A 27,136-nucleotide genomic window follows, 5' to 3' on the forward strand; every position below is an offset into this window, starting at 1 on the left:
ATACCTGCGGAAAACTGACAATGCTGTTGATTTATGTAGTTGAAATGGAATAGAACGAGACACCCCCATGTAGAGAAAAAATGCCCCCAATGCTAACTTAACTGGGTAAAATTAGACTATGCGAGTGTAAAAGCGGTCAAACTTAGACTGACAAAGCTAAATGCGGTAACTTTGTTAGATTTTGTCGTAGCGATAATAACGAACTAAGCGAGCATAAAAGCGTTCCAACTTAGACTGACGAAGCTAAACATGGTAACTTCATCCGAGTTTGTCGTAGCGATAGTAACGAACTAAGCGAGCGTAAAAGCATTCAGACTTAGACTGATGAAGCTAAACGTGGTAACTTCATCAGATTTTATCGTAGCGATAGTAACGAACTAAGCGAGCGTAAAGACGTTCAAACTTAGACTGACGAAGCTAAACGTGGTAACTTCGTCAGATTTCGTCGTAGCGATAATAACGAGCTAAGCGAGTGTAAAAGCGTTCAAACTTAGATTGACGAAACTAACCGCGGTAACTTCGTCAGATTTTGTCGTAGCGATAATAACGAACTAAGTGAGTGTAAAAGCATTCAAACTTAGACTGACGAAGCTAAACATGATAACTTCATCAGATTTTGTTGTAGCAATAGTAAAAAACTAAGCAAGCGTAAAAACGTTCAAACTTAGACTAACGAAGCTAAACATGGTAATTTCATCAGATTTTGTCGTAGCGATAGTAACGAACTAAGTGAGTGTAAAAGTGTTCAAACTTAGACTGACGAAGCTAAACATGGTAACTTCGTCAGATTTTGTCGTAGCGATAATAACGAACTAAGCGAGCATAAAAACGTTCAAACTTTGACTGACGAAGTTAAACGCGGTAACTTTGTCAGATTTTGTCGTAACGATAATAACGAACTAAGCGAGCACAAAAACATTCAAACTTAGCGGTAAAAATCGTCAAATTTTTCAAACTTAGATTGATGAAGCTCAAACTTAGCGGTAAACCGTCAAATTTTGTCGTAGCAATAGTAACTAACTAAGTGAGAAAAATGTTCAAACTTAGAAAAGCTAAAGCGTTCAAATTTTGTCGAACAATAGTAGCGAAAATGTGGTAAAACATTCAAACTTCACCGATTTTGGTCGATTTTTGTAGCGATAGTAACGAACTCAGCGAACGTAAAAATGTTCAAATTTAGACTGACGAAGCTAAATGTGATAACATTATCAGATTTTGTCGTAGCGATAATAACGAACTAAGCGAGCGTAAAATCGTTCAAACTTAGACTGACGAAGCTAAATGTGGTAACTTCATCAGATTTTGTCGTAGCAATAATAACGAACTAAGCGAGCATAAAAGCGTTTAAACTTAGACTGATAAAGCTACATGTGGTAACTTCATCAGAGTTTGTCGTAGCGATAGTAACGAACTAAGCGAGCGTAAAAGTGTTCAACTTAGACTGATGAAACTAAATACAGTACTTCATCCGATTTTTCGTAGCGATAGTAATGAACTAAGCCGCGTAAAAGCGTTCAAACTTAGACTGATGAAGCTAAACGTGGTAACTTCGTCAGATTTTATCGTAGCGATAATAGCGAACTAAGCAAGCTTAAAAGCGTTCAAACTTAGACTGACGTAGCTAAACGTGGTAATTTTGTCAGATTTTGTCGTAGCGATAATAACAAACTAAGCGAGCGTAAAAGCGTTCAAATTAAACTGACGAAGTTAAACGCGGTAACTTCGTCAGATTTGTCATAGCGATAGTAACGAACTAAGCGAGCGTAAAAGTGTTCAAACTTAGACTGACGAAGCTAAATGTGGTAACTTCGTCAGATGTTGTTGTAGCGATAATAATGTTGAGATGGAAACCAAATTATACCATTAGAACTGAAGTGAAAGAAATACTTTATTGATCACCAAATCTTGAAAAGTGCAAAAATAATAACGAAAAAGAAACTATTGAATTGGAAACAGACTAACAAATTTTTGTCTGGTTTTTCGTTCAACTTGTCTATTTTGTCCGCTCATAAAACAAAATTGTCAAATTTCTTGGACGTCATAGTATTTGCTATTTTCGGAAGTCAACGATGCTGGAAAACCAAAACGACAAATAATGTCACGCCATAAGAAATTTTTAACGTCCAAAACATGGATTGGGGCTTCCATTCACTTAGTAAACTAATTTGTTGTGATGAGCAAGAAACGAACACTGCCAGGGGTCGTCAAAAATAAACCAACAATGTCAAGGCCCCATTTTGCAAATGACCAAGGTTTATGGATTGGATGACGCTTCATCACGGGAAGTTTGACCCATATCATATATTATGTTTTTGACAAGGTACACATTTCTCGGACAAACGCTTAGCATCCTTTGGCATGTATGGCCACCAATACCATTGGGTCAGTGCTATATGAGCGAGACTTCCCCCCCATTGGGTCACATAATCTTGAATGAATTTCTTCGAGGTCTAGTAAATCGTTCGTTCTGCCCAAATAACGAAGGATAGGATTGAGACTTGTTCCACTACAATAGAGTTTTTGGTCAACAGGAATTTCAGAGCATCCTCAGCTACATGATCATCGTCGGTAGATACCGAGACATTATCAGTGTCAAGCTATTTGGAATCATCTGACAGCATAAGTGGTTAATCCGGTGTTGTCTTGGCAGCGACGACTTGATTTCTACAAATAAGTTACGATAGAATCAGGATGTCTTACATCATAATGTGGATACTACACAATACCGATAGATGTAAAATTTCATGGAATTCATTGAATTAAGTCCAAATAAATGACCATTATATTATCGGGAGCCGCATATTATCATTCAAAGTGGCTAGCGACTAACTTAGAATAATTAATCGTAACTTAGTCGCCCCCAGCTGAAGAGTTGTGCGTATACCGCAAATGACAGTTTCATATTTGGCCATATTATTTGAAGCGTCAAAACCCAAACGTAGAGACCTCTCAATTATGTCTTCATTCAATTTCAAGATGACAAAACAAAGACCGGAGGCGGACTTATTATGCGAACTATCGGTGTAAATTTAGCAATTAGCTGATATATCTGATAAATATTTCAAGTCATCGCCCCCGGGAGGTAATGACAATTAGGGATCAACATTTTCCTCATTGAGTACCCTCAAAGACCGACAATTCTCAGTCTCATGACCAAAATCATTATGAAATTTGCACCATAACAATTTATTGCGAGTTGTTTTAGTGTCGCCGCGCAGGGAAAATGGCAGAGTGAGCAGACTTTTATTATTGATTTTGTCGTAAACTACCACATATTTAGTATTAAGCGGAGTTAATACAAAATTAGTAAAAGACTTTCCGGTCCTGCTCATGGAGTCTTCTTTCTTATACGGAGGCTTCTGACTGGGTTGTTATTTATCAAAAGTCAGATTTTTATATTTATATTACTGATTGTTGAAATCATTTTCTTTATTATCGTTGTCACGAGAAATTCGAGCAGCCGTGTCATCCTCAACATTGATAAATTGTTAAAGTCGTTGGTATAATGCACGGCGGGAAGATGGAATGTCTCGAACAAGAGAGTTGTACAACCCGTCTTTATCAAATAAGATAGCTTCTTTAAAAGCATAGACCACCATTAGATCGGACTACTCTGAAATCTCAGCTGCAGCTTGGCAAAAACAAGTGACAAAACTACGGCGAGTTTCATCACGTTGTTGCTTGATGGTGAAAAGAACCCATACACCATTTGGACGTTTTAGATTATGATGAAAACGTTTTGAAAACTTTTCGGTTAAGTCTTTGAACCGATGAATAGATCGTGGTGGTAATTCGTAAAACCATACCAACGCTTCTCCTTTTAATGTAGAAGGGAAAAGTTTACATTTCAAAGCATCATCACCTCCCGATAAAACCAGTTTGTTCGTGAAAGTAATCACATGAAGCATAGGGCATCCATTGATCAAACTCTGGTTGTTTGAAATCTTTGCTATGAGTAGTCTGTTAGACGGCAAGAGAAATTTTGTTCAAAATACCATCTTCAACTGCCTGCTTCTCTAGTGTTGATTCAAAAGGATCGTTGTCAAGAAGTGCTTTTTTAATCATTTCTTTGACACGCTGAGGAGTCATCAGATCCACATCTGCTGGCTCATAATCATAGTCGAATGACGCTCATGGGAACGAACGAAACGAGAAGAAAACGACCATCTTTGCCCATATTGATCAAACTCTGGTTGTTTGAAATCTTTGTTATGAGTAGTCTGTTGGACGGTGAGAGAAAATTTGTCCAAAATACCATCTTCAACTGCCTGCTTCTCTAGTGTCGATTCAAAAGGATCGTTGTCAAGAAGAGCTTTTTTAATCATTTCTTTGACACGCTGAGGAGTCATCAGATCTACATCTGCTGGCTCATAATCATAGTCGCAATGACACTCATGGGAACGAATGAAACGAGAAGAAAATGACAAAGATTCATCGTGACTGTGTCGAGATGATTATGGACAGTATGGTATAACTTTAGTACAATATCCTTCGGAATGATAAGAATCGTGTCGCTGAGGTATTTCTCAAAATTGATGGTTTCGATCATGAGTGCGACCACTATTCTGTTCGCCACCCGAATTCCTCAGGACTTGCTGATAATCTGTAGGACCTTGAGGTGCAGTCGGATGGTTATTAGCAGTACTTTGCCTACCGAGAACGTGACCGAGTGGTTGGTTGTTTCTTGGCGGAGATCGGGGAATTCTGCACCCATTACTTGGAACTCGTTGACGGCTATTGCGAATATCGTGAATCTCATCCTCACCACTTAAACAATCTCACACATTGTTGTGTCGTTGGCGTGTGTTACATTGTGGTGTGACAGATACAACATTATCAGCGAGTGGAATGGGTCTTTTCAGACGATGCTTGTAGTAGTTGTTCTGTTTTCAGACACTCTTGAACTTTTTAAGAAGTGCTTCACGAGAAATTTGACTGACATTATCCTCATCAGATGATGGAGAATCGTCAGAGGCAATAACCTTGCACTGAATAATTTGGCACATTAGTGGAACGACAGTATTAGGAGGAATTAGTTCGTTATCGCCAAGTTGACCTTGACCATCATATTCGTGATGATCGTCAGTAATTGCATCGGGACCTTGAGCTCTTCGAGTATGCGTCATAACTTTTGCAGAACGTGATCGAGGGTGTTGAATACTTCCCCACAGACGACACTAATTATGTTTCGACCAAATATGATCAAAACACTAAGTGATGACGAAATAGGTGAATAACGTAGAAGAGTTGTGAGAAAAGTGATGGTGATTGAGTGAATGATGAGACTGTACCTTTCGGTTGCCTACGTACCCAAATTATAGATGAGATCAAGTCTCAAGAACGTAGTTCTTTATGAAAAATAGTTTGGTATTTATATAGGTAGAGTAGATGCTCCTTGTAGCTCAAGTATTCTTGTAGCTTAAGTAATTGTAATTGAATACAACTCTCAACTGATAATTATCTCTTTGATAAGAAACAAATTTGGACATAAATTAATGTACATTAGTAGCAAGTCATGTGGCTAAGGTTTAGCCTTAGACACATAAGTTAATGGGCCTGTACATTGATCCATGGTATTGCAAATTGGGTTTTAGCCCTGTCGATTAAACGAATAAAAATGGAGACCCCTACTAATTGACGTTTGCCACGTAGGTGGCGGTCGAAATACCAAGTAAGCAGTTATCCATCCATAGTTTATTGAATGTAGTTTCTGAAGGGTTTTGTTATGATTAGTTTTTCAATTTATTGAAGGATGAGTTATTATGGGTTGGTGCATGGTTGCACAAAGCAACTAAAAATTCAACTTATTTGAATTATATTCAAGTTAATGGACAAACACTTGGTGCTGATGAGTCTTGTAATACATTTGGCTTGGATAACAAACATGTTGGAGCAAGAATTCTCCTCTCTAAGGTCCTAATGTTGTTTATTTATATATATATATATATATATATATATATATATATATATATATATATATATATATATATATATATATATATATATATTTAAATATTTCATTCAATAATTTAGTTTTAACTTTGAATTATTTGTTACTAACTTACTAAAGCATTGCACTTTTCAGGTATTTTTGGTTCAAAAGGTGCAATCTCTTTATGATTACAAAGGGCATGCAAACACTTTCATATGTTCTCTTTTTTCTAGGGCCTCATTTTCCCAAGTCCAATACACTCCAGGTCCTCTTTCTTTCTTTAAGAATTAGTACCTTTACAATGAGAATTATTCATTTCTGAATTTTGTTTGCATTTTTTTCATTTGAGTCCTTTGTTGATTTTCTGAGTCTTTTTTTTTTTTTTTTTTGTCATATATCCAATTTCAATTTAGGGCTTGGATTATTTCTGAGTGTATTTGTACCAATGTCGTATTAACGTATAAGCTATCAATGTACCAGATCATTAGCTAATCAATGCGCTGATCACCAAATCGAAGATTGCCGATGTTGTATTGATTTCCATGCCACCGTACCGTTACCATTATATTGCCTTAATTGGGAGAGAAAGGATTCATGTACACAATTGATTAAATCCCTACTTTCTTCACCTTTAACTTCAGTTGTTAAATTAGACCCCTCAATTGATTATGTTAGTTTTTTTCTTTAATTATTTGAAATAAACATTATACAGTTAAAAGGAGAATCATTTGGTACTATAAAATCTTACATCATCTTCCATCGTCTTGGATTAATCTAGCATTAGCAACACATTATAGATTGAGTATGATTATTTGCTTTTGATGTTGAAGAATTGTAGACTTGGCTGGACTAATGTGCTGAATAAACTATTAGCCTGACTTGGTTGGTCAAACGTATCTAAGAGTTATAGGGCCTGCATGTAGCAGTCATTCTCAAAAACTAAGACTCCACCATATTTAAGAGTTGCAGGGACCAAATCTGAGATAAATGGATTTAACAACCATAGAGCAATGACTTGATAACATTTTTTATAGGGTTTTCTAGACTTTTGTACTACTTTTTAGACTGATATTAGGAAATAGTACCAAATTTCAAAACAATTAGAAAATAGTACCACTTCTATCAGTTGAGCGAAGTCAAACTGTTTTAATCTGCTCATATTTTCATAATATCCACAGTATATTCAATGTGGTTTCCACATAATATTGTGTCAAAATCGTGATGCGGACGTGAATAAATCAACGACCATCAATTAAGGTGATTCCATTGGGCACTCATCAAATTGGATTGGGCAACCCCTAAAAAAAAAAGAAATTTTACAAATTTGCCATATTACAAATTTGCCATAAAGCCCAAGCCCAAAGAACCAATTCAACCGGTATTGCCAAAACGAACCCTGGGGTCGTTTTTCATTTTACACTCAAACGACACGACCGTATGTCGCTCGAAGTGTACACTCAAACGACTTGGCGAAGTCGTTTACATTTTACTCAAACGACATGGTCGGTCGTTTGAGTGTAAAACGTAAAACCATATGACCATGTCGTTTAAGTGAAAACAGAAACGACTTCGCCAAGTCGTTTGAGTACACTCGGGCGACACGACCAAGTCGTTTGAGTGTTACTCACACTAACACTGAAACTACGCGGCCATGTAGTTTGAGTGTACACTGAAACTACGCGGCCATGTCGTTTGAGTGTACACTCAAACTACGCGGCCATGTAGTTTGAGTGTACACTGAAACTACGTGGCCATGTCGTTTGAGTGTGCACTCAAACTACATGACCAAGTCGTTTGAGTGTACACTCAAACTACATGGCCGCGTAGTTTCAGTGTTACTCACACTAACACTCAAACTACGCGGCCATGTCGTTTGAGTGTACACTCAAACTACGCGGTCATGTCGTTTGAGTGTACACTCAAACGACATGACCGCGTAGTTTGAGTGTACACTCAAACTACATGGCCGCGTAGTTTCAGTGTTAGTGTGAGTAACACTCAAAGGACTTGTCCATATCGTTTGAGTATACACTCAAACGACTTGGCCATCTAGTTTGAGTGTAACTCAAACTCAAAAGTAACACTCAAACGACATGGTCATGTCGTGCGAAAGTGTACACTCAAACGACTTGGACATGTAATTTGAGTGTACACTCAAACGACTTGGTCACGTGTTTGAGTGTACACTCAAACGACGTGGACACGCGACTCAAAGCGATTCCAAATGACTCAAACGATTTCAATTGAATTAGAAAAATTGAAACCGATTTAAAAATTGGGTTAGAAACAACACAATTACATCAATAAAACTACATGCACTCTACACTCTTTATCTGTTATGACATAGTATCTTTATAACCAAGTTAAAACATGTAATCAAACATGCTATAAAATCTAAAATAATAATTTGTTTTATATCTAAACTTGTTATTATTATTATTTTTTCAATTGTGAATCATAAACTAGTTTGGGGTTTAGAGTTCAGAGTTCAAGGTTTAGAAATTTCGTACCAACATATTTCACTTAATTATTTGAAATAATAATTTGTTTTATATCTAAACTTGTTATTTTTTATTTTATTTTTAAAATTGTGAATCATAAAACTAGGTTGAGATTTAGGGTTTAGGGTTTAGAGTTATTTACAAATTTCGTGCTAACAAATTTTACTTAATTATTCAAAATAATAATTTGTTTTATTTATAAACTTATTATTTATTATTTTCTTTTTCAAATTTTGAATCATAATCTAGTTTGGGGGTTTGGGGTTTGGGTTTAGGGTTTAGGGTTTACAAATTTCGTACCGACAAAAAAAAAAAAAAAAAAAATTTAATTTCAAACATATTTCACTAAATTATCCAAATCTAAAATAATAATCTATTTTATATCTAAACTTGTTATTTTCCATTTTTTTATTCAATTGTAAATAATAAACTAGTTTGGGGGTTTACAAATATATTTCACTCAATTATTGAAATATATCAAAATTTCAAATATATATAGAATACTCATTATTTCGGTTTAGAGTTTAGGGTTTACATAGAATCTTTCAAGTTTCTACATACTCAAGTTTCTCTACACACTCAAGTTTCTCTAAATAGAACATGAAGATGAAGAAGAAGTATTTGAGGTAATGTTTGATGTACAACAACAAATTAGAGAAGAACAACAAATTAGAGAAGGAGAAAATAGAAGATATGTTGAAAGTGAAGAAGTGGAACAAAATGTTGAAGGTCAAGGTGAAGAATTTGAAGATCGCGACAAGTCGAAAGCAAATGAAATTCTGAGAAATCGTCGACGACAAAATGCAAACCTAAATAATGAGGTAACACTTGATTAAAATGAATACAAAACACTTGATTGATTGAATGAATGAATGAATGGATGCAAAATGAATGAATGCAAAACCGAGCCCAAACGACATGGTCGGGTCGTTTGGTAACACTATCAAACGACATGGGCCTGTAGTTTGAGAACACTACTGGAACGACATGGCGGTGTAGTTTGAGAACACTACGAACGACATGGTGGTGTAGTTTGAGAACACTGGAACGACATGGCTGGGTCGTTTCATTACACTACTGAGAACTACATGGCCGGTCGTTTCATTACACTATAGAACTACATGGCCGGGTCGTTTGGACTCTTGATGAAACTACATGGTTGGGCATTGTTTGAGACTCTTGTTTTATTCTTCTATATGTAGAATTCTTTGCCGCTATCCGGGAACCGATCTTCTGCAAACTCGAATGATGTGGATTGTCAACCGATTTTAAGTGATACAACAGAAATTTTACTACGTAAGAGGTATGATTGAGTAGGCATTGATTTCATTTTTTTTTTAAATTTTCTAAATATAATTTTATTAGTGTATTAATAATAGTTGTTGTTTTTATGTGTTTAGGTCTTTCATACACGAGCGCAGGCAATCGATTGGGCAACCGCTAGAGGAAGACAAGTTAATGTTGTTGTGGTCATTGAAAAGTCGAGTGTGCCAAAGGAAACCGAAAGTAGCAAGATTGAATTTGGCTTTTGTGAGTGCTGGTGTGTATCGGTCACACAAGAAGGAAAGCGAAGAGAAGCTAATAAGAGAAGGTCGGGAACCAAGAAATCGGGATGTCCATTTAAGTTAAAAGGTATTTTCCAACGCTAACCGCGTCGATAGTTGGAAAATTGTCGTTCTTAATGGTGTTCACAACCATCCATTGGCGAAGACCCTTGAAGGACATGCATTTGCTACTCGACTAACCGTTCCAGAGTTCGAGTATTTGTCAGAGATGAGTAAGTGTGGAATAAAACCTAAACAAATATTGGATTCCATCAAGAATAGGTATCATGATAACATCTCTAGTATATCCCAAGTCTACACTGCAAGGCAGAAGGTGAGGAAATTGGATATGAACGGTCTCACACAATTACAGAGATTGCGTGAGTTGTTAGCAAAAGAACATTATTTTGAGGAGTTGAGACAGGATGAGAATACCGAGGAGATAACGGGATTGTTATGGGCCCATCCGAAGGTGTTAAGTTGGCTCGGACTTTTCCAACAGTTTTCATGTTAGACGCTACCTACAAAACTAACAGGTATCGGTGGCCTTTCGTACAGTTTGTTGGGGTGACTTCAACATGGAAATCTTTCACCGCGTGTCGGTCCGCCGCTCACCTGAAACAACAGTCGACTATGAGTGGGCCCTGCATCATTTTAGTGGGTTTGCTTGGTGACATAAGTCCATCCGCGGATCGCGGTCCACGGGGACTTAGCCCCGATGAGTGCCGACAGAAGTTTTTCCTAACGCACACAAGCATCTATGTAGATGGCATATCGCTACGTCGCGCCCTTTCAAAATGTTACGATATTTTTCCAACTACGAACTTGTAGAGAAGGCCCAGTTTCGTGGAACAATCAGAGTCAAATCGAAGACAGAGGTTATTTTCCAAGTAGATGGGATGCTTTGGAAAAATATTACGGGGTTGAAAGTACTCCAATTTTGTTTGTTATTTGCGAGACTTGGTTTCCCATTGGGGATCGATTCGTATGTTGTTGGACTGACCAACACATTCACTTTGGGAGTACAAATCACCAATAGAGTTGAAGGGTCTCATGCTCGTGAAGCGTGTACTAGGAAATGCAAACCGGCCATGATTTTTGAGTATGTTTAGCTTAATCCACCCGATTCTAGAGATCCGATGTCCGAAATTAGAGCTACCTTCGAGAAGTATGATTGTAACTCGGCACCACCACCGGATTCCTTTGTTTCGTGAACTTCGAGGCCTTGTCTCACGCAAAGTGTTTAGACTTGTTATTTGAAGAAATAGATACCCGCGTAAAGCGTGTTAAAGATGGAGAGATAAGGTGTTGGTGCTATTTGCGCCGACGAGCCATGGACCGCCATGTGCTCATGAATTAATTGAGTTTGAAGAGCAAGAGCGGTCCATCCCTTTGATCGCTATCGACCCCTTTTGGAAAACATTGTCCGCTTCTCCCAATGTGTCGTACTGGGTGTTGGTCCCGATGTTGCACCTTCATGGACTTGTTCATGAATAGGTTTGCAATGGTTTACGAAGAAGAGCGGATGGTTATGATTAGGAAGCTTATGGAGATTGCCGCACACGGAAAGTACATGGCTAGTACCGCCTTGTGAGGAAGCAAAACCAAAGGTCGGTCCGAAGGTAGCTGCAGAGAAAGCTTCAAACCGAGATGATAACTCTTCAAAGCGAGATCCATCTCATTTTGAACATTCTCAACGTGACCATGAAGAGTGGGTCTCGTCCACAACCAAACATTCACCCCACCCAAAACATCCACACTACACCAAGAAAGAAGTCTTCTCCAAAACTACCAACCCAAAACATCCACACCACACCAACAAATAAGCCTCTCCAAAACACCAAAACAACCACACCAAGAAATAAACCTTCTCCAAAAACACCAAAACAACCACACCATTTAAATAAGCCTTCTCAAAAAGCGGTCACACACACTTAAATGTGAGAGATGACTTAGACTTTGGAAAGACGAAGGGTCCTAAGGATTACGGGTTGGATATTCCCCGAAGAAATGCATAAATACATTGTTAGAGTCCATGACCATTGGCGATGGCAACCGCGCGGTTATAGAGCTTAGATGCATTGCATTAGGAAGAAGTCAAGAAGAATGGCCACAGATGATGAGAAGGAGTTGTACGAAGAGCTTTATCGACAACCTCCCCTTTATTGTACTTTGTACAATCAAAGTGAGGTTTTTATTCGATGAAGGAAATCCTACATGAAGAAGGTTACGACCCTTAAATAAGTGGATGAGCATGCCTTTTCTTTGGATACTTATTTGCTTCAAGATTTAATGTTGTCCTTATGCATTTAGGAGCTCGTCGCTGCTTCCTTCTCATGCGAGAACCCAAGCAAATCGAGAGAGAGTGACCCAAGTGTTGGGTAGCGCACATGTTGGTGGAAATCATTTTGTCAATGTTGAACTTGTTGAAGATTGTCCCGGTTCCTCCAAGAATCGCCAATGGCTTAGAGCTCGATATGATATTGTTGAAAGTTGGAATTTGGCCTTGACAAGAAGGCAATTGCAATTTATGGCATTGAACATTCCCAATTTAATATGGGAAAATGAGCTCTCGTTGAAGACCCAACCGGTACATGTTATCGACTAAGTTGTTTGTATGTTGTCGATATGATATTTTGATGTAATTTGTATTTTGATGTAATTTGGAACAAGTGTAATTTGATTTGATTTTTATGTTATCAATGTTAGGGCTTTTATTTGATTTGATTTGGAAATCGAAAGTAATCGACTAAGTTGATTCGACGGCAAATTTTGAAATCGGCGATCGACTAAGTGATATATTGATGTAATTTGATATTTTGATGTAATTTGGAACAAATGTAATTTTATTTTATTTTATTGTTATTTGGAAATAATGTTAGGGCTTTTATTTTATTTGATTTGGAAATCAAGTGATCGATTAAGTTGATTCGGACGGCAATCGAAAGTGATTTGGAAATAGAAGCGATCGACTAAGTTGATTCGGACGTCAATCGAAAGTGATTTTGAAATCGAATGATCGACTAAGTTGATTCGGATGGCAATCGAAAGTGATCGACTAGTTGATTCGACCGCAATCGAAAGTGATTTGAAATAACGTTCAGATGTTGTCAATAATGACCGAAACTACACGGTGAAGTCGTTTGGCTTTAATACAAAAGCGACCCCAGCCGGATCGTTTGGTATAAAGGGAAAACGATGTGGTCATGTCGTTTGGCCTTTAGACCAAACGATGTGGTCATGTCGTTTGGCCTTTAGACCAAAACGATCGGGTGGGTCGTTTGAGATTTAAAGCGACCGATCTGCCGTGGTGGATTTGGTATAAAGGAAAACGATTCGCTTTCAGTCGTTTTGGCCTTTATGCCAAACGATGTGGCTGGGTCGCTTTGGAAGAAAAAATTTCAAAAATTCGTTTTGTTTTACAACACTTTCATATTCATCAAATTCCACTTTTCATCAGATATCAAACATTCAAACATTAAACCATACATCAATACATCAAATTCCATACATCAAATTCCATATTCATCAGATATCAAACATTCATCCATACATAAAATTCCATTCATACATTAAACCCTAAACTGAAACAAATTACATTCAAACATTAAACCCTAAACCCTAAACATTAAATTCCATTCAAACATTCATGCAAACATCATATCCATCAATGTATGAATTACATCCATCAAACTAAACTACAAAGTTACAAACACATTCTACAAACCCTAAACTGAAACAAATCAACTATAGCGCCCACCAATGTACTTGCACCTAGTCAAGTTGTACGCCTGTTCGAAGGAGGACCTTGCTTCCTCTGGCATATCATTCCCAGCCAATTGCAGACCTCTCTCTAGCAAATGACTGGTTTCATCGATGACGTCGTTCGTCGAAAAAAGAAAAATCAAGATAAGTTACCAATCGAATGCCAAAAAATCACAGTTAGAGAAAACTCAATTAAAAATCACAATACTTACAATCGGTGAAGCAGTTAGGGTGTTCTCGGGGAGGGATGAATCGGAAGAAGCTCAGGTTCACCAAAACTACATGAGAATTCCTCGCGATACCAAGTCATGTAGTTTTGATGACACTCCCATGGATAAGGCGAAATAGGTCCTCGGTTGCGAGTTGAATCACGTGATTACGCCACGACTCGATAAAGTGGCCCAATATTGGTCAAATTTCACCTCATACCAGCGTCTCCGCCACGGTTCTTGTTCTCCAATTTGGCATTGGAGGATCTTTAGGTACAAGTTGCACGTGACCCAACCGACGCACCACCCTTGCGACAACAGTAAAGCTCGACAATGTTGAAAAAACATAGCAATCCCTCAAAAATGCAATGTCATCGATCGGGTTTGTATCTCGATATTTTTGTAGGGATGCCAAACAACTGAAACAAAATCAAATGTGTCATTAACAACTCTAATGATCAATTACTAAAAATAAATATAAATAAACTTAAATACCAAATTGTCATTGAATTTAATACTTACATTGAACTCATTCAAATCATCAATTATCGCCGATAAAACTGCAATGCATACGTTAGGTCGTAATAGTGTGGAGCGTGGGATGTGTCTATGAGCACGCCGGTCAGACGAGATATAGTTGAAGTTTGGGGATCCACGAATACGGAAAATACTCATAGATCCATGCCTAGATATACACAAATAGTTAACATATTGATAGAGTAATAAAATTAACATTAAAAAAAATAAACTCTAAAATACTCAAGTTTTACCTGTAGAAGAGTCATATAGCCTGTAACTCCTTTCACCTTCGCACATGTGGCAGCCCCGAGACCTCTATATAAAAACGCCAAAATTGCTGCACCCCATGCATACTCTTCTATCTCACTGAATTTCAACAACGGCCTCAGATAACATATAGGCACTCCAGTCCCAGACTTGTCAGTAAAAACGGCACATCCAAAGAAAAACAGAATAAAAGCTCTAACAGTCCGTTGAACATCCTGGAAACTCGAGGCCTTCTCTACCACATTCCCAGCAGCGTCACATATAGGGCTATCATGAATCTTGTTTTAAAAATGCTTCCGGATGAATTCTAGCCTTACTTTTGAAGTGAACTTGCTAGCTTCCATCTCCGCCCTAATCAAATCAATAGGGAGCCCCAGACCAAGATGTAAGAGATTTATCGATTGTTGTAAGTTCAGCTCACTGTCCCCTTGCACCGCTCTTCCTCTAACTGTGACTCCACGATTTGGACAACATCGTCCAAAGTCACGATCATCATCCCCAACTGGCATATGGAAGGTGTTGGTCTCCGAATGCCATCTCCACAAACGCCGAGATCAATGGTGGATCCATATGCTCGTGATAACCTTCCACGAGATCAAACAACCCAGATCCTTCTCAACCGCATCGACAAATCTCGGAGACCTTTCACATTCATTTTGAAATTCCATTGGGATAACCTCGCTAAGTGTGAAACACACTTCAACGCTCCGCGATCCTCACGAAACAACCGAAGCACGATTAGATATATATGAGCGAAACAAAATATTTTGTAAAAGAAAATCAAAGTACACAAGAAAAACAAAATATTACCCTTCTCTCCCAAACATCATGGCGACATGCACCGCATAGTCATACAACAACTTTGACTCATACGGGCCTCCCCATACACACCTCTTTGAAACTCCAAATCATCATTGGATTTTCTTACGAAATCAATACCGAGGTGCTTCTTCCACTGGTGGTATGCGTCTTCTACCACATATTCTTCAACATCATCATCCCGCTCATCCTCCTCCTCACTCTCCTCCTCACTCTCACTCTCCTCTTCTACTATACTCTTCCCTTTGTCTAAACCTACATCTAAAACCTACATCTAAACCTACATTAATATCACTATCTACACTATCTACACTATCTTCACTAAACGAATCAACCTCGGGAACCTCAAGAACCTCTTTTTCCAAATGGTCCCCCCTCTACGATGCCGTTAAGCCGTCGCCCTATGTCTTTTTTCTTTCCAACTGCATCACCGCTAGAGGAACCGCCACCAAACAATTTCTTAACACCCTTTAATGTAGTTTTCGCTACATTCTTCACATTCTTTGATCGAGGACCCATCGCTACAAAGAAAAATAAAACAAGTATTAGTAAACCATATTTAAATAAACAATGTACAAAGAAAACCACTAGAAAAAAGAGATCATCCCAGTCGTAAAACTAATAGACTTATAAGCTTGCTATGATAACTCCAAGTATATATGAAGAAATAGAATGAGGTGTTACGCTATCCAAATTCTATCGAATTTTGGGCAGAGTTTCCTTTGTTTGGTCAACATTTATTATACTTAAACTGTCATAACACGGAAATCAATAATAACATCCTTCCAACAACCATATGTACATATAACCTAACTTTTACACGCAAAGATTGCAAAATGTATATATATACAAGGCTGTTTTACGTATGAACCGTCATTTATGTACATCAAGTATTACAACAAAATAACTGGACTCTCTCTACAACAAAATGAACTTGACTCTGTCCCTCGTCAAGCATAGGGGAAACCACCCAAAAAAACCACCTTGATAAATTTTCATGGATGGATGATCTTTGTATACATCAAGGTGGCATTCTAATATTAGAGATAAATTTTTCTTTCTCTTATGTGGTGTTCTACAGTACTTTCTACCATGCTACATGGAGTCTTTAGAGAGTTTGATTCAATTTCTACTTTTTAAAAGAGTGCATACTTACGATTAATATACTTCTATCACATTGTTTTCTATTTTAGTATAACTCTTCCAATTTAAGTGAAATTCAAATTAGTCCCCACAAATTCCTAATTATGTTTAACTACAATTATTTTCTCAAAAATAGGAAAAAAATTACCACAAAATTTCTAAAGAATATATCAATTATTTCCTAAAAAAATAGAAAACATGATCTTATTACCCCCACAAATTATGTACGCATAGCAATTATTTTCTCAAAAATAGGAAAGAAATTACCACACAAATTCCTAAAGAATATATCAATTATTTTCTAAAAAATAGAAAACATGATCTTATTACCCCCACAAATTATGTACGTATAGGGTTTTCTTCAATATTGGAATTAAAGATCAACATAAGCCATTTAAACAAGATGTACTCTTTTAGTACAACTCTCCCAACTTAAGTGCAATTCAAATTAGTATGTACAATTATTTTTTAAAACATAATTATTTTTAACTAGCTATTATTTCCTCAAAAATAGGAAAGAAATTACCCCACAAATTCAGCAAAAATAATTATGTTTAACTAGCAATTATTTCTTCAAAAATATGTAAATCTGAAGCTCTCCTAAAAATCTTAAAAATAATTGGAGGTTTCAGAGAGAATAGATAATAGACAATGAAGCCATAAAAGCACAGTAGAAAAGAATACAAATTGATCGGAAACTAGCATAACACGGTGATCATGGAAAGAACAATGTTAAGTATGCCTTGATTTCCATTCTCAACAACATAAATGGACTTCATATTATTATTTTAAGACTATCTATTTGCAGCATAAATTGCGTGTATACAGACATGTCACATACGCATTATCTTACCCCCAATAGTATTAGCAATTTAGCTATAGGTAAAAGCATATTGAATTAAGCAAGACTTGGCACCAAGACATCTCCATCCGCCCAAACTCTACTTCAACTTGGAAACTTCAAGTGATGATAGTAAAATTAGTAGTGGGTCACTGCCTCATTGGTTGGGCTAGTTGCTTATACTCTTAGGAGTTTTACGCGAAAGAGCCACACATTTTGTACTTGAATTAGACCATAATTTTTTTTAAATATAAAAACTATCATAATAAAGTATTTCTTTTACATCACGAAAGATACCTAAAAGATCCCGGGCGTATGCTCGGGTTCAAAATCTAGTATCGGTATAAAAGGTGGTACCAAAGTCTAAAAAACCCTTATTTATAAGTACATTGCAGTTTAGGAAAACTGATTTCTAGGATGTACGTGCTTGAATGCTAAGCACTTCACATATTAATTAATTAATTATTAAATTAAATCATTTCCATCTCATTCGATCAAAGACGATATATTAAATCCTGTATATGAGTTGTTTTTATGGTTCAAATCGAATACCGTCTAAGAAATATTGCGCTGAAGTCAAACATTCTTGAAAAAAGTATGTTATTATGTCTATCACCTTCGATAAGCTTCTATTGTCCCTTCTTCTCCTACGACAAATGAGGTCCAAAATTATATGTTAATTCTTTATTTCTTATGTTACTGCGTTGAAAGGCATTGAATCTCCTTTCTCTCTATCTCCATGTCTCTTTGCTTGATGTTTTAATTTGATTTTTGGGTACTGATGATGCTTCAAATGAAGGTAGCACTCCTCCATGGCTCCATCTCTTCACCCGCCATCATAATCACCATCTTATGTCGAACAACAATTTCAAAACCCATTTATCAATTAAAGGTAATCTTCTATGCCCATTCTTAAATATTTTTAATTTTTGTGGTTTTAGTTATATATATAATCTCCAATGTCATTCCATCTTACTCTAATAATGTCTTTGTAAGGTGTCCTTATAACTAGAGTTTATACCCGTAGAAATGCTTGATTCAAGTGTTTCACACTTGATTTAGCGTTGGTTTTGGACTATCAAAAAATGTATTAACTCAATTCTATAACAATGTTTCACATTTGATTGATCGTTAGCTACAACTCAAGTAGTGATGATGGCAAATTTTTCAATACGCCCTTTTAGATTGGAGATAGCTAGTAAGGTTACCATTAGAGTTAAATCATGGTGTGTAATGCCATATTCTCTTTTTCCATTTACATTATTTGTCATGAGCATGACTATTTCATATGTTTATAAACAACCACTCCAGCAATAAGTTCCTTGCTGAATGCTTTTGCTTTAGAAATTAGTATGATCTCGGTTAGAAATTTCTTACGGTGTGCATACCTTGGTTTTTGGCATGGTTTTACATTTTGTTGACATTACAAGACATGGCACATTATTTTCGAAATTGGTCTTATTTACACAAGTTTATGCACATTTTCACACTTTCAGTGAGGCTTTGGTGCATTTGGATCATGGATGGCAAATATTTGGATTGTGGTGCCCAATTATGTGAGTAAACATAAGGCTGTGATCAAGGTATGTGGGTTTTGATAGTTTTCATTAATGTTGTCCGTAATTCAATACTAATTAAACCTAGCACAATTTCAACTACTTTTACTAAGGTGTCTTATTCCTATTTGTAGGACATGTTTGGTGATGAAATCGAAACTACATAACCTATATAAAGTGGCCAATGGTAAAACATCTCTTGCATGGAAAATTGGGTGATATAAAACTTGGAGGCAATGTGGTTATATTTTGACCTGCTAAAAGGGTTATGTTTTCCACTAGGAGAAAGCAGGTTCAATAGGTTATCACTATTTTCCACTACGAGAAGACATGTTTAGACAATCTAAGTTGTTATTAACTAGACGTGCACACAGTATAAGTTACTGTTGAATATACACATGCTCAGAACTTAATATCAATCCATGTGTCTTCTTTGCTTTGTGACATAATGTCCTGGAGTATTATCACTATTGAATCGGCTGAAAAGGTTGAAAAGCTTATTGGTTGCTTCTTTAGTTGCATTACCTCAAATCTATTTTTGACCTTTTCATTTTGGTTTATTTATGAGTCTGTTCTTTCTATCTTTAAAAGGTGTTGGAAATCAAGACAACAATGGTAATTTCCCTATCTCAGTCTTAGTTATAATATGACTTTATGCCTACCACCAAGCAAGTGCACCATTCTAAACTACAAGGTTGTATAGTTGCAACAAGGTCACTAGCTTAGATCCCAAGTTAGACTGCACAAATAACCAATGATCTTTGAGGATTTCGCATGACAGATCAAATAGGGGCAACATAGCTAGCAACATCAACATCCGTAACTCAGGTAACAATTTATCCTTATAAATGTTGGTATTTTCCTTTTCAATTAGTGGTTGCCTTCATGCGGATTTTATGTCTCATATTTGAATGGGTTTTAATTATGTTTAATCGCTTCTCAGTTATTAGAATCAAAGCATTCTCTATTTCGGTCCCTTAATTGCATTGCCAATTGCCAACATTCATTTTCTCTTTAATGGATCTTTAAAGAGGAATTTGGTGGTGGAAGTTGGTGCACACATCAGGTTTTATGCGGGATCAACTGGCATAGTGTAAGTTTTGCAAGATCAGTTGAATCCGCTTTATTAAATTTAAGAATATTAATATGCTTATTCCATGACGCAGTTGGTGATTGATTTCTTCAATCCCTGGCTATAGATCGATTTGTTTTTAATCTCACATATTACTAGAATACTTATGGTTCAAGTTAGTTGATTTGCTTTATCTTTTTTTTCCCCTTGAAAATTATGTTTGTGATATGGTTGAAACAGTATATATTGGTGTTTGGTACTGATTAAAAACGTCTTTGTATTTCAAGATTGGCTTGGTATTTGATTAGTTGAACGGTGATAAAATAATCAATGGGACTAAATCAGCAGAGAAAATAATTGTCGCCAATCGTGTTCTTCAATCTACAAATTCACAGTTTGTTCCTTCTTTTTCTCTTACCTTCAATCAATTTCCAACACTTATATCAATTTCAATTTTGAGTGTTCAGTCAATCTATTAGGTCAAGTTTTTATTGAACCAGAGGAGTGAAGCTTTACCATAAAGGTATCTCCCTTCTCCACCACAGGTCCTAGGAACTTCGAGTCCAAACCGGATTTAGTTTTAATATATAAGCCACAAGATTGTCCTGTTTTTCGTTATGAGCTAATGCTTTTGGGTTTAATCTATCTGCTTCTCATTGTTGGTACAAAACCAATCTATAAGCAATGTATACCCTTTCCAAAGTTGGAAACTACATGCTCTCAGAAGAACGAGGGTGACAATGAGAAATAAATAACTATCGTGTCAATCTTTGGCACTAGCTGATGATGTTATTGCTCAAGATGTGTAAGCAAAAGTTTATAGATTCTTTTACATGTCAAGAAGTGAAAACATGTTTCTAATTTATAGTGTTTTTGCATAGAGATTTAAGTTTCTGATTTTTTACAAGGACGCAAAACAAGATTAGGGTCCATTAGATAGTCCCTCTACTTATTAGATATGCACCGTTTTAGTATTTGTTTTTGTTCATGTGATGCTTGATGCTCTTGGAGCAGAGCAGGTGCCATGATTTATATTGAATTATCTACTCCTAATATACACATAATCAAACACATATGATTATTCACCGAGTTTGAGGTCTTATGAATATACACTTTTTCAAATAGGTGGATGGCATGAATGGAAAGATCATTTGATTCATGGGTTGAACATGCATTACTACTCAATCAATATAATTTAAGGAAAAATGAATGAATTTGAGGGTAAGATGTTGCTGAACCTACATAGGAAGAAGTGGGCTGATGGGCTGACGCTTCGGTGATTTGATACCCACTCCAAAATCAACAAGCAGGCCATCCAGGTTATTGAATGTTCATTGTTATTACGTATTATGTTTTATATACCATATGTTAGTTTTACTTGCCAACAAATTATATGACTAGGAGACATTACACCATAATAGGATATTTGTAACACGCACCTTTTTTGCTTTGTAATAGTTTTTAGCCGTTGGTAATTTGCCAACGCTTTGTAAACGTTGGGAATGCGGTAAAGTATTACTTAAATTCGGATGAATTTTAAGAATTAATTTCTAACACTTGAAAACCGTGTGATAAGTGTTAGAAATCCAAAAAACTAAAACAACTTTTAAATTTCAAAAATAGGGAAACAAAAAAGAAATCGCGAAATAGAAAACCTCTATTTCTCTCTCACAGCCCCTACTACTCTCTTCCCATTAGGGTTTTCTTATCTTTTCTCTTACTGCTTTCTTTGTCTTCAATAACAAACAAATACACTTTGAATTTCGAGAGGTGAGCTGCAATCTAGTGTATATACTGAGGATTTTAAAGGAAACTTCGGATCATCTATGACACAGTTGGATTTTGCATAAACTGATTCGGTTGAGATGAATCCTACGTGCCGCCACCACCAAACATCGATTCCGGCAGACCAAGCCCACCGAAACCACCAATATACCAGCGGCCCTGGCATCTGTACCTTACCGAGCGGTGGTATTTTATCTGTTCACCTTTTAATTCAACAACCTTTTTATATATAAGCTATTAGGATTGAGTGGTACGTTTGGATAGTATGACAGATCGAGTGAAATTTGAGTTTGGTCTCTTCGACAAGTTAGTCGAAAGGTTAGAATAACTCTCTCTCAATTAGTTAATTTAGGTTAGATTGAATTAGTGTTAAATTTAGTTAGATTGTGATATATTTCAAAGGATTGAATTGGGTAATTGATTTTGACAGTGGGAATTAAGATATAGTGGTTTGGCGTAATCACAAGTGTGGAGTTTACCTTGCTGACTTGGTAAGAAGCTTAACTATTCTAATTTTTTAAGGAAGAAAAAGAACTTGTGCTGAATTTTAGATTGTTATAGTGCATTAAATACTTGTCGCACATAAAGTTCTTTATCACTTGATTTGAAACAAGTACCAAGAGTGTGGTATTGGAGAGCTAATTTAGCTCATGTAATGTAAATTGTGGGTGTTGTTCTATGTTGTTCAGGCTAAGTAGACACCATTACACTTGTGTACCATCTGAAATACTTGATGAAAGGTGTCGAAGAGAACCATATAGGTGAACTGTTTGGTTCTCATATAGGCATGTTGTGTTGATTGGTGATTGGTTGGAAGATGATTAGTATCTGGCATAGGTGAACCAGTATTAGTTTCTGAACCAGTTTTCAAAGAGTTAGACCCATCCCTACCCATAGAGCCACCTTGGTTGGTTCCCCAAAAGAGCAACTAGCAAACAAGTTTGTACCCCATGTAATTCCTTCTTTCTCCAGAGAGCATTGTTGCATTTAAGAATTGCTCTTAAATAGTTTCATACTTGCGCCTGAGCATGTTAAATCCTTCAAGTGAAGACTTGATGTAGGTACTTATTATTGAAATTGAATAACTTTTTCTTTGCAAAATCTGGACTAAACTATTGGATATTTTCATGTGTAAAAAGGTTCCTATGGTTTTGTGCCATTCCATGTACTTTGTTGCTATTGTAGCAAGATAAAGGAGATGAAAGGAAGCTACATAATGATATTCAAGGTCTGCATATAAAGATCTAGTGCAGTCAGGTAATTTCTTTGATATTGTATAAGTTTGTATTAGTCTGCATTAGTTTCAATATGGAATTTTTACTAGTAATTTGCAATTTTCTTGAGGACAATATATGGTAATTCATTGTATTCCCTTGTTGTTGCATTATGTGTTTACTTGGTTATTGCTCCCGCTGTGGGATCTCGTTTACTGACATAAAGGTTCCATTTAGCCATGGTGGTTTGGTAAAGACCACTTTGTGTTAACTTGGATGTCATACCATGGTCTAGCTCGTTTAACTGATTTCTAACTTACATATAAAGTGGTTGGTATTCTTTTTTCAAAAGACGTAGTCTTCGTTGCAACTAGTCTTTGACTAATTAATGAGTTACGAATTTCACTTGTATAGTTGTATAGTATTGTCTTCCGCTTATAATTTGTCTCTCCTGCATATATCACTTGATATTTTGATTTTTGTTTATTTTATTTTTTAAGGCGATTGATTAACCTTTCAATTTTGTAATTATTTACAAAAGTAATTAACTATTCTATTTGGAATTTTTTAATTGTTGCTAGGTTAACACAAGCCCAATCGACGAAAAAAGAGGCAGAAGCACTCATGATTAACAAATTGGTGAACATACTAACTGTTTGCCATACTATCTTACTTAAATACCTAAGTGATTATCATTCCACTTTGTGATGTTGGATTCTGAGACCTGTTATTTTCACTATTGCCTTAGCTGATTTTCCATAACCAACTTAATTGGCAGGTTTTCCAAAAGAATGTGTTATTTGTACGGGCACAACGGATAGCATAGTTTTTTTTATAGAGCCTCATAAGTTCATGGAATCTTAGGTTAACTAATCTCAGCTTAAACGACCTTCTACGTTTTTGCAGGTATAACAAAGTAAGTTATCTTAAACTCATTGGGAGTTGAATAGCATGTAATTAGCTTATTTTTATGTTGATTACAATTACAGTGTATTTCATTTGATTGTTTGGAATGTTGTGAGGATGTTTTGGTAGAGTGTTTTTCCTGCATTTAGAAATAGAGAAAATCTTCATGTCATTCTCATGTCCTGTCTCTTGTATGTCTACTATTCATGTGGAGAAGCAATGAGGTTATCTAATGTAATTAGATTTTTATATCCATGTGTGTATTGTGGATTAGCTTGGAAGTATGAAGAAACATGTCACATTTGGATTGGTGAATTGTATTTATATTGTTTATCTTCAGATTAAGGTTCCATTAAGCCATGGTGGTAAATGGTAAAGACCAGTAACTTTGTGCTAACTTTGATGTCATACCATAAGCTGGTCTAGCTCGATTAGCTACTGTCTTTCTATTTTGTCTAGTTCCATAATTAACTAAGTGACTAAAAGTCCTAACTAGAGCTATGGGTGTTAGGATCTATGTTGTTAGTCGTAGTGGACATACGAGACACTCATGGTCTATGATGCTTGGTTGTTCCTATGAAATGTACATGGTAACTGGTAAGTTAAACCATCTAAGCACATGAGTTATTAATACACTGTCTAACTAATTGAGACAATGTAATTGACTTCGGCACATTCCTTAAGTGCACAGGCACATAAGTTAATTATGTTTCATTCACAACTTGCACTAAGTTAGTCATGGAATTAATACTTTACATATATTACAGTGCAATAGAGCACATGGCCCTCATTGTTCTTTATGACGAGCTATACTGACTTTACAAGGACATGTGGCTCGACCACGTGTCTATCTCTTTGTAATTTATCATTATTTATTGACTTTTAAGGTTCGATTTCCCTATTGGTGGACTGCTCGGCATCTTATTCGTACTGGGCAGGTGGAAGGGAAGTCTGTACTGTGTTTCAGGAATACAAAATAGGTAGGCAACTCTTTCTTACATTTTTTTTATCTATAATTTCTCTGCCCCATTTACCTCCGTGTTTGAAACTAATGCCTTGATGACTAGATGCTTCTAGTTGGGCGTCATGGTTAGAGAATCCATATGATTTGCTCTATATATTTTCATTGGACACAAGTTTTAGTTTGAAAGTTTGAATTTCACTTGGTACAAAGTAGGTCGACCTACTCTATACATTGTTATGTTCCCCTGCTTTTTAGAGTTCTGTTAGGTCCATGGCTTGCTATTACATGTTGATGCAGGGCAATATTTTTGGACACTCCTAGGTTTGTAGAAGTGATGCTTTTGTTTCTTAAAGTGTTTCAAAGCCTTCTTGAATAGCTAGATAGATAATTTTTATTGTGGTTCAATATGTTGTGTAGGGTAGGGTATAAGTTTGATGGAGGGAAAAACAAGAAGACCAAAAGAACAACTCTCTAATCAGATGATCATGCTCACGTCAAGCTCCTCATCAAGGTAAAAACTTAAAATTCCACCATCCATTTTCTCATTTGTTCAACTTGTTACTTCCTTTAGGTGGATTTTCAAAATTTTAATTAATTACATGAGTTTAATTAGTATTATTATATTTCCGAGTTCATTATTTGCTTTGTGAATTTTTAGGAATTAGATGAACTTTGTGGAGCCCCACTAGCTAAGATTTATAGTGAGTGAAGCCATCACTAATGCTTAGTATTGCAAAGATTCGGGATTGCTTGGAAAATCGTATCGAAATTTGTAACCCTTCGTTATTTGTAAATATGAATTTGTAACTCTTAGAAAATATTTTGAAGTTATACTATATATATGGTTCAACGAATATCCTACATGTTCCAGCCTTTTACTTGGGTTTGCTATTATTTACTTGTAAGGTAATGGGGATATGGATAAATTCATATATGGAATTGAGATGTTTATTTCAATATAGAACTAGTAATGTCATTTTTGCAAGTTAAGGGTGTCCCAATATAATGAGAAATATGAGAAATTATTTTTTTGTAGGGTTTAGCAAGAGGGCCATCTTTTTGCAGCTTTAGCTGGTTGCTACAAAATATGAGAAATTTTTATATTTTTATTTGCAACCCATCAGTAACGGTTCATAACCGTTACAAATTAAAAAGCATTGTGATAAATGGTAAAAATGATAGTTTACCTACGAAATGAACGATGAAACTCAAAACGTAAGTAAACTAAAACTTATTATGAGTCTATATTAATCAAGTTTTCTACTCTCAATTCTATCGAAATAGAGTGGAGTAACAAATTCGTTCCACTCCTAGTTCTCTAGCATGGAATGTTTTCTAGTCAACTAATCGGTCTTAAGTCTAATGAGAGGTTTACGAGGGGAATTCTATACTACGAGGTAAATTCAATTAACAAGTTACAAATAACAAAATGATAGAATGCTAAGGGTTTGAATCTAGATAAAGAATTAAAGGGAATTGAATCTAGATAAAGAATTAAAGGGAATTGAATCCACCTTAACTCGACTTAATCCTACTAACAAAGACTCGTCGTGATCCAAATTGAATGCTTAGCATATCAAAATAGTAATTCTAATCCCTAATTATACATGACATTTCTACCAATTCATAACTAGCATGTGGCGATTAAACCCATTCTCATGGTGAATTAATCGTTTCTAGAGTGGAATAATTATCACGGCGATTTCTAAGTTTAACAAAGATAAGCGTCATCAAGGCTTCTTCAACCCCTCTAATGGAGGTTTAGCCTTGATTCATACCACTATCATTTCCCATTGATTTAAAACTAAACATCATACCAAAATTCTAACTTGGCTAATTTAACTAACAATACTTCAATCTAATTTAACAATTCAGAAATGATACTCAACAAGAATTAAAATTAGATCTATAAATTGAAATGACAAAATCGAAATTAACAAACTAGCTATTTTATTTATCAAACTAATTAAGAACAATGATTCTAAGAGTTTAATCTAAAACAAGAATTGAATTTAAACTAAACTTAATTTAATTTAATGAAAACTAGATCTAGAATTATCTATTGTTTTAGGTATAACTAGCTACCATTAATCAAAGAG

The 27,136-nt window shown here is 36.0% G+C and overlaps 2 long non-coding RNA genes across 11 annotated transcripts; both read left to right on the forward strand.

Annotated features, from left to right (window-relative positions):
- Positions 1-16,586: 16,586 nt before the first annotated feature.
- On the forward strand, positions 16,587-24,083 carry LOC147487429 (uncharacterized). 10 transcript variants are annotated; one of them, XR_015202331.1, is made up of 11 exons: positions 16,587-18,432; positions 19,037-19,123; positions 19,231-19,283; positions 19,688-19,711; positions 19,800-19,924; positions 20,040-20,189; positions 21,294-21,487; positions 22,384-22,444; positions 23,093-23,210; positions 23,749-23,806; positions 23,946-24,083. It is a non-coding gene; the product is annotated as an uncharacterized LOC147487429 (long non-coding RNA). The 10 variants fall into 10 exon arrangements; XR_015202327.1 differs by adding an exon at positions 20,636-20,691 and having other exon boundaries at positions 19,231-19,924; XR_015202329.1 differs by having other exon boundaries at positions 19,231-19,711.
- A 5-nt stretch (positions 24,084-24,088) lies between these two features.
- LOC147487430 (uncharacterized) lies at positions 24,089-26,001 on the forward strand. The gene is made up of 3 exons (XR_015202336.1): positions 24,089-25,053; positions 25,455-25,548; positions 25,696-26,001. It is a non-coding gene; the product is annotated as an uncharacterized LOC147487430 (long non-coding RNA).
- Positions 26,002-27,136: the final 1,135 nt, after the last annotated feature.

Source organism: Coptis chinensis, chromosome 7 (assembly GCF_015680905.1).
Source record: "Coptis chinensis isolate HL-2020 chromosome 7, ASM1568090v1, whole genome shotgun sequence".
Lineage (NCBI taxonomy): Eukaryota > Viridiplantae > Streptophyta > Magnoliopsida > Ranunculales > Ranunculaceae > Coptis > Coptis chinensis.